The sequence below is a fragment of the Lithobates pipiens genome, unplaced genomic scaffold (assembly GCF_037356315.1).
Source record: "Lithobates pipiens isolate NorthernLeopardFrog02 unplaced genomic scaffold, aLitPip1_a1.2 Scaffold_18, whole genome shotgun sequence".
NCBI classification, from domain to species: Eukaryota; Metazoa; Chordata; class Amphibia; order Anura; family Ranidae; genus Lithobates; species Lithobates pipiens.
Window position 1 is genome coordinate 541,789,440 of NW_027507758.1, and position 21,062 is coordinate 541,810,501.

Genomic DNA, 21,062 nt, shown 5'->3' on the forward strand with positions numbered 1-21,062 from the left:
CAGGAGCGATGGAGAGGGGATGGCCAGAAACCAACGGCCATCCCCTCATCCTGGATCGCTCCTGAAGCGAAACGGACCGCCGCAGCCAGTGGGAGGGGGTCCGATCGGACCCCCCACACGCTGTAAGGCAGGCATGTACGGGTATGTGCTTGTGCCCATACATGCCATTCTTCCGACGTATAATTACATGCGGTGGTCCTAAAGTGGTTAATTATCTGCGTCTTGTAGAACGACTCCTATTGTAAATGAAAATATATTCTCCGCCTACAATGGCTTGCTACAGTTTCTGTGGAATATTTTTTTGACATTTTGGGAACTATGTATATGTGTTATGTAGGTAACAAGGGGTTAAACATGTATGTGGGGGTCTTTTCTTCCCATATTATAAATCTCTGCCATCTTGCTGGGTGGCATTGAGGTCATCAGTCCAGCCTGTAATAAGTAGCATGCAAGGCTTGTTCAAAAAAAAAAGGCAGTTAGTAGGTGACAGTTGGAAAAAGAGGGGGGGGGGGGGACTTGGCTCGGGGTAAACAGATCTAAAAATAGCTGCTTTCTCCTCTTTAAAATAAATCCTCAGACTGGTGTTTACAAGACAAAAGACAGCAATGTCTATGGCCAGCCCTATACATGTGTACATAGGTTTAGTCTACTGAAAATTTTAAAAAGGGATTGAAGACTTTTCTTTTTAGCAAATGTTTTTGAATTAAGTTATTTGTCTGTTTTTTTATTGTAACTGTGTAGCACTTTGAGGTCTTTTGATGGAAAGTGCATTATAAATAACATTTATTATTATTATTATTATTATTATTATTATTATTATATGGGGGTGCCACTGTCATCAATGGGAGGAAAAAGAACCCAATGAAAGTATTTTGTATTTATCAATATCCATGAAACTTACCAGCCCTGCGTTTTTTGTCCCAGCGTGGTCCATTGGCTTTACAGCCGGCATCAAAACATCCGATAACGGATCTGAAACAGCGACGTACAAATCGCACTGCCCTCCGCATTTTGGTGGGCTTCTTGAATAGGGGATCTGCAAGCTGTATATTGATCTCTCCTTCCATAGCTGGGCTTCCTTTGGTTGGTTTCTCAATATTGTTTTGAGAAACAATCTGTTTACTTGTAATTTGTCTCATTATGAAGAATAATAAGACACGCTTTAAGTCTGAGAAATTGCAATAAAACTGAATCGAATAAATCCAAATCCAATCAAACAGCAAGAGAAAGCTGGACAGAGATGTCTTCACTGTACAGCAAACAACTCACAACTGATGCCAGAAGAGCCCAGAGCAGCCTTATATTAGAGCAGGTGATGACATCATAGAGGTCGTTTTTTTTAACTGACGATTTTTCTTAACGGCTTTTGTTGCCATGGTTACCAAAGCTTCCTATACACAGTGATGGGCTGTGGGGGATGGGCTGTGAGGGAGAGCACAGACACACCAATAGAGGACTATGATTGGGCAGTATTAATGGTAGCAATATGATGGGGCAGTTTTGATAGGGCAGTTTTGATGGTGGCAATAGGAGGAGGCAATTTTGATGGGAAAAAGAGGGGGGGGACTTGGCTCAGGGTAAACAGATCTAAAAATAGCTGCTTTCTCCTCTTTAAAATAAATTCTCAGACTGGTGTTTACAAGACAAAAGACAGCAATGTCTATGGCCAGCCCTATACATGTGTACATAGGTTTAGTCTACTGAAAATTTTAAAAAGGGATTGAAGACTTTTCATTTTAGCAAATGTTTTTGAATTAAGTTATTTGTCTGTTTTTTTATTGTAACTATGTAGCACTTTGAGGTCTTTTGATGGAAAGTGCATTATTATTATTATTATTATTATTATTATTATTATTATTATTATTATATGGGGGTGCCACTGTCATCAATGGGAGGAAAAAGAACCCAATGAAAGTATTTTGTATTTATCAATATCCATGAAACTTACCAGCCCTGCGTTTTTTGTCCCAGCGTGGTCCATTGGCTTTACAGCCGGCATCAAAACATCCGATAACGGATCTGAAACAGCGACGTACAAATCGCACTGCCCTCCGCATTTTGGTGGGCTTCTTAAATAGGGGATCTGCAAGCTGTATATTGATCTCTCCTTCCATAGCTGGGCTTCCTTTGGTTGGTTTCTCAATATTGTTTTGAGAAACAATCTGTTTACTTGTAATTTGTCTCATTATGAAGAATAATAAGACACGCTTTAAGTCTGAGAAATTGCAATAAAACTGAATCGAATAAATCCAAATCCAATCAAACAGCAAGAGAAAGCTGGACAGAGATGTCTTCACTGTACAGCAAACAACTGACTTCTGATGCCAGAGGAGCCCAGAGCAGCCTTATATTAGAGCAGGTGATGACATCATAGAGGTTTTTTTTTCAACTGACGATTTTTCTTAACGGCTTTTGTTGCCATGGTTACCAACGCTTCCTATACACAGTGATGGACTGTGGGGGAGAGCACAGACACACCAATAGAGGACTATGATGGGGCAGTATTAATGGTAGCAATATGATGGTGCAGTTTTGATGGTGGCAATAGGAGGAGGCAATTTTAATGGGGCAGTTTTTTTTATATGTATAGAGGACTGTGAAACTGGATTAAAGTTATTATTATAAAGCCCTCTATTTTAAGGCATAGTGATAGGTTGAGTGGTCAGAGTTGATATTGATTATGTATATGTCGACACACGAAAGAAAATAAAAAGAAAAAATCCTGTTTTTCTTCAACGGTGACTAAAAAAAGTCGAAGTGAGGGTGTAGTGTATCTTCTAGAATGTCCTTGCCACATTCAATACATGGGAAGAACAAAAAGAGAACTCTGGAAGAGATTAAGAGAGCATGTTGAAAATATTAAAAAGGGTTTTGATAAATATAACCCTCGAGACACTATGCGAAGTTTCATAAAAAAGACCCCTCATCTTTATTAATTTGTGGTATTCAAAAATACAAGCCCCATTGGAGAGGTGATAATAAAATTATTAGGATTAGCCAAGCTGAATCCTGATGGATTCATGAATTATGCACTTTAACAGCTTTTGGACATAACGTTGACTTTGATCTTAATTGTTTTATTTCTAATTATTAATTCAAGATTTGTGGGCATTTTATTAATATTAATGAATTTTTTATATTTTTCTATATCCACTTATATATATATAGATAGCATTGGGGTTAGATGTACTTCACTGATGAGGGGTTTTGTCCTCTCCCCCCTCCCCCTACTGCTTTTTTTTTTTTTTTTTCGGTATTAATTTCCCAATTGATTGGTCCAGTCAAAACCAACGTTATGGCCAGTTATGAGATAGTTAAAATATAGCTATGGTATAGTTGTACTTTTTATCATAATATTGCTATGTATTTGAATGACTAGATGAACACAGCATTGCCTGTATAAAATGATGTAGTATGGCATTTAACCACAAGATGGCAGTGTCTGTGGAGCGATATATTTAGAATGTTATTTTACACTTATTTATGTGGAGAAAGTTATAACAATTACTTTGTAATTTTAGTAATGTTATTAGTAGATGTGGAAGTAATTTGAATATGCTTTTATTTTCAAGTTGTATCAGGAAGCTAGTAGTATTAAGGTATGGGGTGGTTGTTGTTTTGAGTTGCTATAGCCGCCCGCCCTATTTAAACTTCATCAACACCTGACTCCTTGACCCTTTGAAAAAGTCACGTGTCTGTGACGCAACGTGTCAGGGAGGAGCCAGGTGTCACGATCGTCACTTCCGGTCGCGGCTGAGACCGAAAGTTCCCTTTTTTACAAGCGCAAGATTCCGTTTTTTAATGTGAGTGGATATTTTACATTATTTTATTAAAGTTTACATTTCTACACATGAGAGTCCCCTTTCTTTCCCCCATGATCGTTGGTATTTTGGATTTTATTGTGAGGCTGAAGGAATCATCTATAAGGAGCCAAATCAGCAATTTCCCCTACAAGTGTGTTGGACCCTGAGGGGTCTTGTATTGAGGTGAGAGGCTGGGGGAAACGGGGGGTGCTCTGGTGGAGCACTGAAGGTGGACTGTCTCTCTCTTTTTGTGAAGCATGTCTGCATCTGTGACAACACTGCATGACTATTAGATATACTGTCACATTTGGATATCGAGCTACTGAATAGCACTGGAACATTTGTTTGAACACTTGTATTTGCACATGGACTTTTTTATTTTTATGTTTTTCTTCTTCTTTTTTAGCCATTTTTGTATTGTGATTCAGTCACATATTGTTTGCGATATTTGCACATTTCATGTCATTTGGATGTATCACTTTTTATATATGTGATTTTGCACTTTTTAAATATTATACACTACTGTGTTTTGCACGTTTATGGATGCACAGTGTTTTTACATTTGCACATTTATGTACGTATTTATTACAGTTATTGATTTGTGTCACATAATAGGTGGTGTATTTTAAAAGGCAGCGCTACATACCTTTTTTTACATATATATATTTATATTTATTAACCACATGCCCTCTGGAATCTATGATTTACTCCCCTTCATGACCAGATCATGTTTTGCAATACGGCACTGCACTACTTATTTTAACTGACAATTGCGCGGTCATGCAACGCTGTATGCAAATAAAATGTATGTCTTTTTTTGCCACATAAATAGAGCTTTCTTTTGGTGGGATTTGATCAACTCTGCAGTTTTACATTTTTTTGCACTATATACAAAAAGAGACTAAATGAAGGAAAACAGCAGAGCTTCCTCTCATTTCAGAGCTTCCCCTTAAATCTAGAACAAGTGGACTTGCAGGGCACAGTATATTTGCCGTTAATAAATCAACCTCATTGTGTCTACAATAAAATTTCTGCCTGCTCTTATTTTTTTTTAAAGAGAAGTTCCAGCCTGTATAAATAAAAAAAAATGAAAAGTCAGGAACAGGGTTGCCATCCTCCTACAGTATTTTTTACTGACAAAACATGGAAAATTTACTGGCGGAGCACATTTTTTACTGGCATAAGAAATTACAGAACTCCTATTGAAAACTAAAACAGTGCATATTTGAACAGTATAAACATATATGAAAACACTGACAATACCTATACCAAAGTCATTTGTTTGATTTACACTTATAAAGTCAACACAGCATGAAAATATCAGCCCCTGATATATAGGCCTCTTTCACGCGACTGATACGCTCAAGTCCGCCTTTTTTCAGGTGGACCTGAACGGATGCTCCATAGAGGTCTATGGAGCGTCGGATGTCAGCGGTGACATGTCCGCTGACGTCCGACCCGCTCCGATCCGAAAAAGTCTGAGGATCGGATCGGGTGACGATGGACTCTGCGGTCCGTCCTCATCCGATCCCCTATAGGGGAGAGCGGTGCTCGGACAGGTCCGTCCCTGCACGGTGTGCAGAGGCAAACCTGTCCTCTGCCTGCTCAGTGGGGATCGACAGAGCGATCCCCGCTGAGCAAGCGGATGTCCACGGGGCAGATCAGCGCGGATCCTTTCCGTGTGAAAGAGCCGTTACTGGTAGTTATAAAAAAATCACAGATTTTTACAAACTGTCAGTAAATTTACTGGCGTTTGACAACCCTAGTCAGGAGCTACAAATAGTGTAGCTCATGAATGTTAACCACTTAAGCCCCAGACCACTTTTTGCGATTCGACACTGCGTCTCTTTAACTGACAATTGTGCGGTCGTGCGACATGGCTCCCAAACAAAATTGACGTACTTTTTTCCCCACAAATAGAGATTTCTTTTGGTGGTATTTGATCACCTCTGTGGTTTTTATTTTTTGCGCTATAAACAAAAAAAGAGCAACAATTTTGAAAAAAAAGCATTATATTTTACATTTTGTTATAATATAAAAAATATTTTTTTTCCTCAGTTTAGGCCAATATGTATTCTTCTACATATTTTTGATAAAGAAAATCACAATAAGTGTTAACTAATTGGTTTGCGCAAAAGTTATAGCGTTTACAAAATAGGGGACAGTTTTGTGGCATTTTTTTAAATAATTTTTTTTTTGTTTACTAGTAATGGCGGGGATCAGCGATTTTTATCGTGACTGTGACATTACAGCAGACACATTGGACATTTTTGACACCATTGTCATTTATACAGCAATCAGTGCTATACAAATGCACTGATTCCTGTCTAAATGACACTGACAGTGAAGGGGTTAATAGCTAGGTGGCAGTGTAGAGGTTAAGTGTGTCCTGGGGCGAGTTTCTAACTGTGGGGCGGTGTGGCTGTGTGTGACACGTCACTGATCACTCCTCCCGATCACTAGGCAGAACAGGTAGATGCTTGTTTACATTAGCATCTCCCAGTTCTTCCTTCCCGTGAGACTATCGCGGGTATCCCCGCGGTGATCGAGTCCACGGGACTTGTGATCCGACTCACAGAGGTCTCAGCCAGCATGCACGCGATGGCGGCATGCACATGATGGCGTGGCCCCAAATTTAAAGGGACGTACAGGTATGCCCATTTGCCCATCCATGCCATTCTGCCAAAGTACATCAGCATGCGCCAGTTGGGAAGTGGTTAATATAAGGATACTTACCTGTAGTGGTATCCCGTGATGTCGGCACCCCTAGCCGATTTGTCCATCAGCTTTGGGTGCAGGAGCGGCATCCTTATAAGGGAAATAGGAAGTGAAGCCCTGCGGCTTCCCAGCCTGTTTCCTACTGTGCATGTGTGAGTTGCGCTGCCCTTATTGAAAGGTCCCACTCTCTTCTAGGACTTGTGTCTCCCAGAAGACAGCAGGGGGCGTAAAATTCAGTAGATCAACGCAATCAATGTGCAGCGATCTTATCCGGGAAGAGGGAGCGGGTACCTGGTTTTGACAAAAAGTGCCAAATATGGCAGTGGGGGTGGGGGGGGGGGGGCTGGTGTGAACAAGCAGAGCTTCCACTTTTGGGCTGAGCTCCACTTTAGACTTCAGTTCCAGTTTTAATTTGAGTATCGCTTAGGCTGACTTCACATTTGCGTGTCTGTTGTTTCCTGTGTTCTTTTGTTATTACCTTGGACAGGTATGTTTGTCATGCGTTGACGTGTGCTGAAACTCCCATGAAAAGCTCATGAAAAGCATCAGTGGATTCAAAACTCGGAATGTTTTCAGCCAATGCGTGTCAAGGCACTGCACAGATCTGAATTGGCAGAATCCTGGCTTGTTTACACTCGTGTTGCTCTCTGAAGAGCGATCAGTATTGGATTGATCTTTGGAGGGTGTTTAACAGGTGTTGAGGAGGCATTATGTTGCCTGTTTTACCCCCTAAAAACCCCACCACCCCATTCAGTTGATTGAGTCTCATCTGTCAGTCGCTGTTGGCCGCCATGAGCGACAGTGCGGATAAATTTGGTTGCGCCGCAGTGGAAAGCATTGTGGCCATATGTACACCCCAATCCATTGCCTTTGCAGGTAGTAACGCTGCTCAGGTGTGTGTGTTTACAGTCCCCTAAATTCAAAGTGTAAATTTGCATTGCAAGCAGGGGGAAATAGTCCCCATCAACTCAAAACAACATGTCCATCTAAAGTCTAGAACACACTACTCATTTTTTCTTTCAGGGCTGAACAAAAAAAAACTGACAGCTCCAGAGGAGCCGATGTACTAACTAAGAGATGTTAGTACAGCTATCTCCCCTACTGTGCTATTGTGTTCTGACAGGGGGGACTGCCATGTCCCTTTAATAGAAGCTGGCCGCCTTCTGTTGGCTGCAGCACACGGGCAGAGCGTCTGGCGGTTTCTAGTGGACCAAGCGATGCTGCCCACCATTCAGCCCATGTGTACGGGCATTAGACTCTTCTGTCTTACAGGGTGATGGTACATTATTATTATTATTATTATTATTATAATTATTATTATAATACATATTATTATATATATTTATATATATGAGATCTTGTACAATATATATAGTACATGATCTCACTGCAGAGTTGTCACGTTATAGGAAGTAGAAAAATATATGATCAATTGACAGGATCAACAGGTAACAGAAATACAATATATTGTCAAAAGTATTGTGACAGCTGCCTTTACACGCACATTAACTTGTTTTTTTTTTTTGTTTTGTTTTTTCAAATAGCAATTTTTATTAGTCGTCATTGATTTTCAACAAAGGTAAAAAGCGTAACGTGAACGTACATGAACAAAAGCAAAATGTACACGACGGAAGTCCATTTAAGGTAGGAGCAAAATACAACAACCATAGTCATTGATACTACCGAAAATGTTACCGCACATGAACTTTAATGGCCTCCCAGTCTAAGGCTGGATTCACACCTACGCATTTTTATGTGCTTTTTGCATTTTGCTGATTTGCACTACAGATCGTGTTCCATAGGAAACCATGTTATTTGGACTCTAGGGCAAATCTGCAAAATGCAAAAAGCACTAAAACTGTATAGGTGTGAATCCAGCCTTAGTCTGCAGGGTTCAGTATTGGGTTGGCCCACCCTTTGTAGTTATAACAGCTTCAACTCTTCTGGGAAGGCTGTCCACAAGGTTTAGGTGTGTGTCTATGGAAATGTTGGACCATTCTTCCAGAAGTGCGTTTGTGAGGTCAGGCACTGATGTTGGACGAGAAGGCCTGGAGTGCAGTCTCACCTCTAATATATCCCAAAGGTGTTCTATCGGGTTGAGGTCAGGACTCTGTGTAGTCCAGTCAAGTTCCTCCACCACAAACTCACTCATGCATGTCTTTATGGACCTTGCTTTTTGCACTGGTCCAAATCATTTGGTAGAGGTGGGGGTTATGGTGTGGGGTTGTTTTTCAGGAGTTGGGATTGGCCTCTTAGTTCCAGTGAAGGAATCTCTTAAGGCGTGAGCATACCAAGACATTTTGGACAATTTCTGCTCCCAGCTTTGTGGGAACAGTTTGAGGATGGCCCTTTCCTGTTCCAACTTGTCTGTGCACCAGTGCACAAACTTGACTGGCCTGCACAGAGTCCTGACCTCAACCTGATAGAACACCTTTGGGATGAATTAGAGTGGAGACTGCGAGCCAGGCCTTCTCATCCAACATCAGTGCCTGACCTCACAAATGCTCTTCTGGAAAAATGGTCAAACATTCCCATAGACACACTTCTAAACCTTGTGCTCAGCCTTCCCAGAAGACTTGAAGCTGTTATAGCTGCAAAGGGTGGGCAATGCAATACTGAACCCTACGGACTAAGACTGGGATGTCATTAAATGTCATGTGTGTGTAAAGGCAGGCGCCCCAATGCCTTTACACACAGTTTATTCTGGGAACTCAGAAACAAATGCTGTTAATTCTGGAAATAGACGGCATCATGTATAGCATTTTTTATTTCAGTCATAGTTTCATTCATAGCTTTTACAAAGAAAACATTCTGACTGGGTTCTCTCTCCCTAACGAGCATACGTGTCATCACTCCATTAATTCCTATAGATGATCTGTACAGTACTCTTGGTAGCCACCAGTCACCCAGCAGAGTAGGAATCAGGGTGGATATAAATAAATGATTTTATTTTTTTATCTGATTTTTTTTTTTGATTTTTTTTATCAATTTTTTTAATAAAATGCTTTTGGGGTAAAAATCTATCTAAAGATAAATTTCTATTTAGGATGCATTAATAATTTAGTTTATTCAGCATGAAATGGAGCTTAGTTATGTAACATGAGGCTGTATATTCTGCAATATTTACATTTTTTGATAAACTCATTCAATGAATCCAAGCTCTGCAAGCTGAGATAACAGGCACTGCATTGATGTATTCACAGTAACCAGGCGATAAAACAAAATTCAGGAATATTCCTTTATCCCATTATTTTGCAAATCTATGTACACTACAAACTGTATGATTGAATAGGCTCAGATATCACTGATTTACTAACCTGACAGCTTAATATTCTAAATAAGAAACCTTCATTTTGTTTGCAAATATTAAAGATTCTAACTACCAATAAGTCCTTACGTTTAAAGAGCACCTGTCACTTCAGATCCATCATGGCAGCACTTGTTAGCGGGCATCCACTCACCTGCTGCCACCACGTCCCTCACCTTGTTGTGTCACTGCCACATCACCAGCTGTCCCATTAAAGTGAATGGGACTGTCGGTGAGTCAACAGCGGGTCAGAGGAGGAGCCACTGCGGGACAGAGATGACAGTTGCTGTTTAAACACTTGACATCCGTGCTATGGCCGAATGACGGCCACAGTGAATTCAAATCCACCCTGGTAGGAATCATCCATAGTAATGAATAGGGCCCCTGGGTGCATGCATGGTGGGAAGAGGACCTGGATGAGACACTTTCCTTGCAAAGGCTCTGTAGTGCCAATCAGGACTTACCAATGAGGACTATGGAAGTCGGAAGAATGGAAATTTACTAGGAAGACTGCAATTAATGAGATGGTTCTAAAGTTGTCCTTTAAGCAGGAAGTCTGAGCAACAAATAGTTTTCTGTGTTCTTTCTTTTTTATGTATTCTTTATTAAGGCCCCAATCAAATCTGATTACGTAGATTCATGCAGATTTATCCTATTCAAATTCAATGGGTGTGTCTGAATATGCGCTGCACAAGTATTTATGTGCATTTTTCAAGCATTTCTCTGCCTAACAACTAGGCTCCTTCTCCTCCTCCTGAAGCTTATAATACATATAAAAAATGCTTCAAAAACGTGTATATATGCGTTAAAACATACCAAAAATTCACTGGCAAATCTCTGGCAAAAATACGCTCTGCTCAGGTGTGAATGCAGCCTTGATGTATAATTAAAGACTTTTTTTTTTTTTTTGGATAGTGTGGAGAGCAGGCATGTACCGGCCATCGGGACTACTGGGAGTTTCCCGGTGGGCCGATGGCTCAGTGGGCCACTCTGATGTAAGGGGGCTGGTGATGGGACACTCTGATGTAAGGGGGCTGCTGATGGGACACTCTGATGTAAGGGGGGTGCTGATGGGACACTCTGATGTAAGGGGCTGCTGATGGGACACTCTGATGTAAGGGGGCTGCTGATGGGACACTCTGATGTAAGGGGGCTGCTGATGGGACACTCTGATGTATGGAGGTGCTGGTAATGGGAAACTCTGATGTAAGGGGGCTGGTAATGGGACACTCTGATGTAAGGGGGCTGGTAATGGGACACTCTGATGTAAGGGGGTGCTGATGGAACACTCTGATGTAAGGGGGCTGCTGATGGGACACTCTGATGTTAGGGTGTGCTGATGGGACACTCTGATGTAAGGGGGCTGGTAATGGGACACTCTGATGTAAGGGGGTGCTGATGGGACACTCTGATGTAAGGGGGTGCTGATGGGACACTCTGATGTAAGGGGGTGCTGATGGGACTCTCTGATGTAAGGGGGTGCTGATGGGACTCTCTGATGTTAGGGAGTGCTGATGGGACACTCTGATGTAAGGGGGCTGGTGATGGGACACTCTGATGTAAGGGGGCTGCTGATGGGACACTCTGATGTAAGGGGGCTGCTGATGGGACACTCTGATGTATGGAGGTGCTGTTAATGGGACACTCTGATGTAAGGGGGCTGGTAATGGGACACTCTTATGTAAGGGGGCTGGTGATGGGACTCTCTGATGTTAGGGGGTGCTGATGGGACACTCTGATGTAAGGGGGTGCTGATGGGACACTCTGATGTTAGGGAGTGCTGATGGGCCACTCTGATGTAAGGGGGCTGGTGATGGGCCACTCTGATGTAAGGGGGCTGGTGATGGGACACTCTGATGTAAGGGGGCTGGTAATGGGACACTCTGATGTAAGGGGGTGCTGATGGGACACTCTGATGTAAGGGGGCTGCTGATGGGACACTCTGATGTAAGGGGGCTGGTAATGGGACACTCTGATGTAAGGGGGCTGGTAATGGGACACTCTGATGTAAGGGGGTGCTGATGGGACACTCTGATGTAAGGGGGTGCTGATGGGACACTCTGATGTAAGGGGGTGCTGATGGGACTCTCTGATGTAAGGGGGTGCTGATGGGACTCTCTGATGTTAGGGAGTGCTGATGGGACACTCTGATGTAAGGGGGCTGGTGATGGGACACTCTGATGTAAGGGGTGCTGATGGGACTCTCTGATGTTAGGGGGTGCTGATGGGACACTCTGATGTTAGGGTGTGCTGATGGGACACTGATGTAATGGGGCTGGTAATGGGACACTCTGATGTAAGGGGACTGGTAATGGAACACTCTGATGTAAGGGGGTGCTGATGGGACACTCTGATGTAAGTTGGTGCTGATGGGACTCTCTGATGTAAGGGGGTGCTGATGGGACTCTCTGATTTAAGGGGGTGCTGATGGGACTCTCTGATGTAAGGGGGCTGATGATGGGACACTCTGATGTAAGGGGGTGCTGATGGGACTCTCTGATGTTAGGGAGTGCTGATGGGACACTCTTATGTAAGGGGGCTGCTGATGGGACACTCTGATGTAAGGGGGCTGCTGATGGGACACTCTGATGTAAGGGGGCTGCTGATGGGACACTCTTATGTAAGGGGGCTGGTAATGGGACACTCTGATGTAAGGGGGCTGGTAATGGGACACTCTGATGTAAGGGGGCTGGTAATGGGACACTCTGATGTAAGGGGGTGCTGATGGGACTCTCTGATGTTAGGGGGTGCTGATGGGACACTGATGTTAGGGAGTGCTGATGGGACTCTGATGTTAGGGAGTGCTGATGGGACACTCTGATGTAAGGGGGCTGGTGATGGGACACTCTGATGTAAGGGGGTGCTGATGGGACTCTCTGATGTTAGGGGGCGCTGATGGGACTCTCTGATGTTAGGGAGTACTGATGGGACACTCTTATGTAAGGGGGCTGGTGATGGGACACTCTGATGTAAGGGGTGATGATGGGACACTCTGTTGTAAGGGGGTGCTGATGGGACACACTGATGTTAGGGGGCGCTGATGGGACACTCTGATGTTAGGGAGTGCTGATGGGACACTCTTATGTAAGGGGGCTGGTGATGGGACTCTCTGATGTTAGGGTGTGCTGATGGGACACTCTGATGTAAGGGGGCTGGTAATGGGACACTCTGATGTAAGGGGGCTGGTAATGGGACACTCTGATGTAAGGGGGTGCTGATGGGACTCTCTGATGTTAGGGTGTGCTGATGGGACACTCTGATGTAAGGGGGCTGGTAATGGGACACTCTGATGTAAGGGGGCTGGTAATGGGACACTCTGATGTAAGGGGGTGCTGATGGAACACTCTGATGTAAGGGGGCTGCTGATGGGACATTCTGATGTACGGAGGTGCTGGTAATGGGACACTCTGATGTAAGGGGGCTGGTAATGGGACACTCTGATGTAAGGGGGCTGGTAATGGGACACTCTGATGTAAGGGGGCTGGTGATGGGACACTCTGATGTAAGGGGGTGCTGATGGGACTCTCTGATGTTAGGGGGTGCTGATGGGACACTCTGATGTTAGGGAGTGCTGATGGGACTCTCTGATATTAGGGAGTGCTGATGGGACACTCTGATGTAAGGGGGCTGGTGATGGGACACTTTGATGTAAGGGGGTGCTGATGGGACACTCTGATGTTAGGGGGTGCTGATGGGACACTCTGATGTTAGGGAGTGCTGATGGGACTCTCTGATGTTAGGGAGTGCTGATGGGACACTCTGATGTAAGGGGGCTGGTGATGGGACACTCTGATGTAAGGGGGTGCTGATGGGACTCTCTGATGTTAGGGGGCGCTGATGGGACTCTCTGATGTTAGGGAGTACTGATGGGACACTCTTATGTAAGGGGGCTGGTGATGAGACACTCTGATGTAAGGGGTGATGATGGGACACTCTGTTGTAAGGGGGTGCTGATGGGACACACTGATGTTAGGGGGCGCTGATGGGACTCTCTGATGTTAGGGAGTGCTGATGGGACACTCTCATGTAAGGGGGCTGGTGATGGGACACTCTGATGTAAGGGGGTGCTGATGGGACACACTGATGTTAGGGGGCGCTGATGGGACACTCTGATGTTAGGGAGTGCTGATGGGACACTCTTATGTAAGGGGGCTGGTGATGGGACACTCTGATGTAAGGGGGTTCTGATGGGACTCTCTGATGTTAGGGTGTGCTGATGGGACACTCTGATGTAAGGGGGCTGGTAATGGGACACTCTGATGTAAGGGGGCTGGTAATGGGACACTCTGATGTAAGGGGGTGCTGATGGAACACTCTGATGTAAGGGGGCTGCTGATGGGACATTCTGATGTACGGAGGTGCTGGTAATGGGACACTCTGATGTAAGGGGGCTGGTAATGGGACACTCTGATGTAAGGGGGCTGGTAATGGGACACTCTGATGTAAGGGGGCTGGTGATGGGACACTCTGATGTAAGGGGGTGCTGATGGGACTCTCTGATGTTAGGGGGTGCTGATGGGACACTCTGATGTTAGGGAGTGCTGATGGGACTCTCTGATATTAGGGAGTGCTGATGGGACACTCTGATGTAAGGGGGCTGGTGATGGGACACTCTGATGTAAGGGGGTGCTGATGGGACACTCTGATGTTAGGGGGTGCTGATGGGACACTCTGATGTTAGGGAGTGCTGATGGGACTCTCTGATGTTAGGGAGTGCTGATGGGACACTCTGATGTAAGGGGGCTGGTGATGGGACACTTTGATGTAAGGGGGTGCTGATGGGACTCTCTGATGTTAGGGGGCGCTGATGGGACTCTCTGATGTTAGGGAGTACTGATGGGACACTCTTATGTAAGGGGGCTGGTGATGAGACACTCTGATGTAAGGGGTGATGATGGGACACTCTGTTGTAAGGGGGTGCTGATGGGACACACTGATGTTAGGGGGCGCTGATGGGACTCTCTGATGTTAGGGAGTGCTGATGGGACACTCTCATGTAAGGGGGCTGGTGATGGGACACTCTGATGTAAGGGGGTGCTGATGGGACACTCTGATGTTAGGGGGTGCTGATGGGACACTCTGATGTTAGGGAGTGCTGATGGGACACTCTGATGTTAGTGAGTGCTGATGGGACTCTCTGATGTTAGGGAGTGCTGATGGGACACTCTGATGTAAGGGGGCTGGTGATGGGGCACTCTGATGTAATGGGTGATGATGGGACACTCTGTTGTAAGGGGGTGCTGATGGGACACACTGATGTTAGGGAGTGCTGATGGGACACTCTGATGTTAGGGAGTGCTGATGGGACACTCTGATGTAAGGGGGCTGGTGATGGGACACTCTGATGTAAGGGGTGCTGATGGGACTCTCTGATGTTAGGGGGTGCTGATGGGACACTCTGATGTTAGGGTGTGCTGATGGGACACTGATGTAATGGGGCTGGTAATGGGACACTCTGATGTAAGGGGACTGGTAATGGAACACTCTGATGTAAGGGGGTGCTGATGGGACACTCTGATGTAAGTTGGTGCTGATGGGACTCTCTGATGTAAGGGGGTGCTGATGGGACTCTCTGATTTAAGGGGGTGCTGATGGGACTCTCTGATGTAAGGGGGCTGGTGATGGGACACTCTGATGTAAGGGGGTGCTGATGGGACTCTCTGATGTTAGGGAGTGCTGATGGGACACTCTTATGTAAGGGGGCTGCTGATGGGACACTCTGATGTAAGGGGGCTGCTGATGGGACACTCTGATGTAAGGGGGCTGCTGATGGGACACTCTTATGTAAGGGGGCTGGTAATGGGACACTCTGATGTAAGGGGGCTGGTAATGGGACACTTTGATGTAAGGGGGCTGGTAATGGGACACTCTGATGTAAGGGGGTGCTGATGGGACACTCTGATGTAAGGGGGCTGCTGATGAGACACTCTGATGTACGGAGGTGCTGGTAATGGGACACTCTGATGTAAGGGGGCTGGTAATGGGACACTCTGATGTAAGGGGTGATGATGGGACACTCTGTTGTAAGGGGGTGCTGATGGGACACACTGATGTTAGGGGGCGCTGATGGGACACTCTGATGTTAGGGAGTGCTGATGGGACACTCTTATGTAAGGGGGCTGGTGATGGGACACTCTGATGTAAGGGGGTGCTGATGGGACTCTCTGATGTTAGGGTGTGCTGATGGGACACTCTGATGTAAGGGGGCTGGTAATGGGACACTCTGATGTAAGGGGGCTGGTAATGGGACACTCTGATGTAAGGGGGTGCTGATGGGACTCTCTGATGTTAGGGTGTGCTGATGGGACACTCTGATGTAAGGGGGCTGGTAATGGGACACTCTGATGTAAGGGGGCTGGTAATGGGACACTCTGATGTAAGGGGGTGCTGATGGAACACTCTGATGTAAGGGGGCTGCTGATGGGACATTCTGATGTACGGAGGTGCTGGTAATGGGACACTCTGATGTAAGGGGGCTGGTAATGGGACACTCTGATGTAAGGGGGCTGGTAATGGGACACTCTGATGTAAGGGGGCTGGTGATGGGACACTCTGATGTAAGGGGGTGCTGATGGGACTCTCTGATGTTAGGGGGTGCTGATGGGACACTCTGATGTTAGGGAGTGCTGATTGGACTCTCTGATATTAGGGAGTGCTGATGGGACACTCTGATGTAAGGGGGCTGGTGATGGGACACTTTGATGTAAGGGGGTGCTGATGGGACACTCTGATGTTAGGGGGTGCTGATGGGACACTCTGATGTTAGGGAGTGCTGATGGGACTCTCTGATATTAGGGAGTGCTGATGGGACACTCTGATGTAAGGGGGCTGGTGATGGGACACTTTGATGTAAGGGGGTGCTGATGGGACACTCTGATGTTAGGGGGTGCTGATGGGACACTCTGATGTTAGGGAGTGCTGATGGGACTCTCTGATGTTAGGGAGTGCTGATGGGACACTCTGATGTAAGGGGGCTGGTGATGGGACACTCTGATGTAAGGGGGTGCTGATGGGACTCTCTGATGTTAGGGGGCGCTGATGGGACTCTCTGATGTTAGGGAGTACTGATGGGACACTCTTATGTAAGGGGGCTGGTGATGAGACACTCTGATGTAAGGGGTGATGATGGGACACTCTGTTGTAAGGGGGTGCTGATGGGACACACTGATGTTAGGGGGCGCTGATGGGACTCTCTGATGTTAGGGAGTGCTGATGGGACACTCTCATGTAAGGGGGCTGGTGATGGGACACTCTGATGTAAGGGGGTGCTGATGGGACACACTGATGTTAGGGGGCGCTGATGGGACACTCTGATGTTAGGGAGTGCTGATGGGACACTCTTATGTAAGGGGGCTGGTGATGGGACACTCTGATGTAAGGGGGTGCTGATGGGACTCTCTGATGTTAGGGTGTGCTGATGGGACACTCTGATGTAAGGGGGCGGGTAATGGGACACTCTGATGTAAGGGGGCTGGTAATGGGACACTCTGATGTAAGGGGGTGCTGATGGAACACTCTGATGTAAGGGGGCTGCTGATGGGACATTCTGATGTACGGAGGTGCTGGTAATGGGACACTCTGATGTAAGGGGGCTGGTAATGGGACACTCTGATGTAAGGGGGCTGGTAATGGGACACTCTGATGTAAGGGGGCTGGTGATGGGACACTCTGATGTAAGGGGGTGCTGATGGGACTCTCTGATGTTAGGGGGTGCTGATGGGACACTCTGATGTTAGGGAGTGCTGATGGGACTCTCTGATATTAGGGAGTGCTGATGGGACACTCTGATGTAAGGGGGCTGGTGATGGGACACTCTGATGTAAGGGGGTGCTGATGGGACTCTCTGATGTTAGGGGGCGCTGATGGGACTCTCTGATGTTAGGGAGTACTGATGGGACACTCTTATGTAAGGGGGCTGGTGATGAGACACTCTGATGTAAGGGGTGATGATGGGACACTCTGTTGTAAGGGGGTGCTGATGGGACACACTGGTGTTAGGGGGCGCTGATGGGACTCTCTGATGTTAGGGAGTGCTGATGGGACACTCTCATGTAAGGGGGCTGGTGATGGGACACTCTGATGTAAGGGGGTGCTGATGGGACACTCTGATGTTAGGGGGTGCTGATGGGACACTCTGATGTTAGGGAGTGCTGATGGGACTCTCTGATGTTAGGGAGTGCTGATGGGACACTCTGATGTAAGGGGGCTGGTGATGGGGCACTCTGATGTAATGGGTGATGATGGGACACTCTGTTGTAAGGGGGTGCTGATGGGACACACTGATGTTAGGGAGTGCTGATGGGACACTCATAATGTAAGTGGGCCGGTCTGGATGAAGTCCAGGGCCAAATTTCTGTCCCAGTCCAGCCCTGGTGGAGAGGGATCAGATCTGTGACCCCGTTAGGGAGACTCACCCTCTACTTTCATTTTTAACCATTATCATCGAAAGTGAAGGTAAAAGGAAATCACTAATTTTGGGTTGACGCCGAAACAGGATTATCGGCACTAGTTCTGGTGACACCCAGGGATTCCCTTACTCAGAAGGGATTTCCTCTCAATTCCTGTATTTGGCATGGGATAGGATGTGAAAGGAAGTCTGAACAACGAGCCACAGATGTGGAAAGAAAACTGACGGGTGGTTGTAACCCTCCCTTGCTCTATTAACCAGTTGCCGACCGCCGCACGCCGATGTACGTCGGCAGAATGGCACGGGCAGGCATAAGGGCTTACATGTACGTCCTTGCCTGCCCGCGGGTCGGGGGCCCGATCGGGCCCCCGCCCGGTGCCTGCGGCGGTCGGTATTCGTTCGGGAGCGATCCCGGACGAGGGGACGGCCATTCATTCATGGCCACCCCCTCGCGATCGCTCCCGACGAATGAAAATGCTCGGTGACCTCACTTCCTCTCCTGTAATGTAAACACAGGAGAGGAAGTGAAGTATTCTCTCCTCGTGTCGGTCTTTTTCGTTCCGGCACGGAGGAGAGAGGATCGGTGAGTTGCACCTAACACTACACTAACAGTAGAACACGCCAGGCACACTTTTCACCCCCCTGATCACCCCCCAATCACCCCCCAATCACCCCTGCCCCCCCCAGTCACAGTGACACCAAGTGCATTTTTTTTTTTTTTAATTTTTTTTTTTTTTTTTTTGCATTGGTGTCATTTGTGACTGTAATAACTGTTAGGGCAGTTAGGGCTAGCCCCCTTTAGCTCTAGGGTGCCCCCCTAACCCCCCCAATAAAGGTTTAACCCCGTGATCACCCCCCGTCGCCAGTGTCACTAATAAGCGATTTTTTTCTGATCGCTGTATTAGTGTCACAGGTGACGCTAGATAGGCAGGTAAGTATTTGGGTTCGCCGCAGCTTTTTATAGCGTCAGGGACCCCCATATACTACCGCATAGCCCCCTGATTGCCCCCCAGTTAACCCTTTCACCAGTGATCACCATATAACTGTTACAGGTGACGCTGGTTGGTTAGTTATATTTTTTTGTTTCAGGGCACCCGCCATTTATTACCTAATAAAGGTTTAACCCCCTGATCACCCGGCGGGTGATATAAGTTTTTTAGGGTCAGATAAGGCCTGCGTCGCCCCAGCGTCAGGTTAGTGCCAGTACCGCTAACACCCACGCGCAAAGCATACACCTCCCTTAGTAATATAGTATCTGATCAGATATATATTAGCGTTGCCAGCATTTTAGGTTTCCCAAAACGCATTGTTAGCGGGATCAGCCCAGATACCCGCTAGCACCTGCGTTTAGCCCCTCCGCCAAGCCCAGCCCAGCCCACCCAAGTGCAGTATCGATCGATCACTGTCACTTACAAAACACAACACACATAACTGCAGCGTTCGCAGAGTCAGGCTTGATCCCTGCGATCGCTAACAGTTTTTTTTGTAGCGTTTTGAAACAGTCGCTGACAAGCTAGGTGCTTTTTTACCTGTGAGTCTCACTAGTGTACCCCTAAATTTAGAGCCCAAAATGGCAAAGCGAAGGTACACTAGTGATGAGGCCTACACGTTTCTGAGCATGACAGATAGTGAAGAGGACGTCACTCATCTGTCAGATTCAGGCTCAGAATACGATCCTGTAGAGGACAGCGGCTCCATGACAGATAGCTCTGACGACGGAGATGAGGCCGCTGTTAAGAACAGGTGTGCCCAATCCCGTATGTATTCTGTTGTTGAGGTGCAGGAACCGCAGGTCACTCGTATGGAGCAGAGACGTACTAGAGCCGCTCATCCTTCTGGTGAACTGGCAAGCACCAGCGGCCTAGTACACCCTGGACCTACATCCAGCACTGCAGTAACACGTGGTGACGTGGCGAGTCCCATAAGTGCAGTTCAAGCTGGCGAGGTGGCAAGCACAAGTAGTGTCCCGCTGCCACCAAGAAGAAGACAAAGACAGGCCCGTCGTACCCATAGTGCCCTTCCTGCAGAATTCGCCAATCCTATTTGGGTGCCCACCACTTCTGCAGAACCCGTACTTCCCCCATTCACTGGCCAACCTGGCATTAACGTGGAAACAGTTGATTTTACGACACTTGACTTTTACTCACTGTTTTTCACCGAAGATCTCTTTAGATCTATTGTGGACCAAACCAATTTGTACGCTGCTCAACACATCGCCACTATTCCCCAGTCCGCCCTTGCCAGACAATGGAAACCAGTTACGGTTTCCGAATTTAAAATCTTTCTGGGCCTCTCCCTCAACATGGGCATAACCAAAAAGAGTGAGTTGCGGTCATATTGGTCCATTGACCCAATTCACCATATGCGCGTGTTCTCTGCTTCCATGTCCAGGGCACGATACGAGATGATTTTGCGGTTCATGCACTTCAGCGACAATGAACTCTGTCGTCCTCGTGGAGACCCTGACTATGATCGGCTCTACAAAATTCGGCCCCTCATAAACCACTTCAACCAACGTTTTGCAGCCTTGTTTACTCCCGATCAAGTTGTCTGCGTTGATGAGTCCCTGATTAAATTTTCTGGTCGCTTGTCCTTCAAACAATACGTCCCCAACAAGCGTTCCAGATACGGGGTCAAGATGTATAAGCTCTGTGACAGGGCCACAGGCTATACACGTAGTTTCATGGTTTATGAGGGAAGAGATAGTCACGTAGAGCCGGAGAACTGCCCTGATTACATAGGAAGCGCTGGCAAGATAGTGTGGGACTTGGTGTCACCCTTATTCGGAAAGGGGTACCACTTGTACGTGGACAATTATTACACAAGC

At 46.4% G+C, this 21,062-nt stretch overlaps 1 protein-coding gene across 10 annotated transcripts in view; it reads left to right on the plus strand.

Moving 5' to 3' along the window:
• The window catches only part of LOC143988917 (b(0,+)-type amino acid transporter 1-like), a 401,901-nt gene that overhangs the window by 319,582 nt on the left and 61,257 nt on the right, over positions 1–21,062 (plus strand). For all 10 annotated transcript variants that reach the window (XM_077488835.1, XM_077488836.1, XM_077488837.1 and 7 more), the window contains one exon: positions 8,066–8,165. The gene's annotated coding sequence lies outside the window, so the exon portion shown is untranslated. The remainder of the gene's footprint in view (positions 1–8,065; positions 8,166–21,062) is intronic.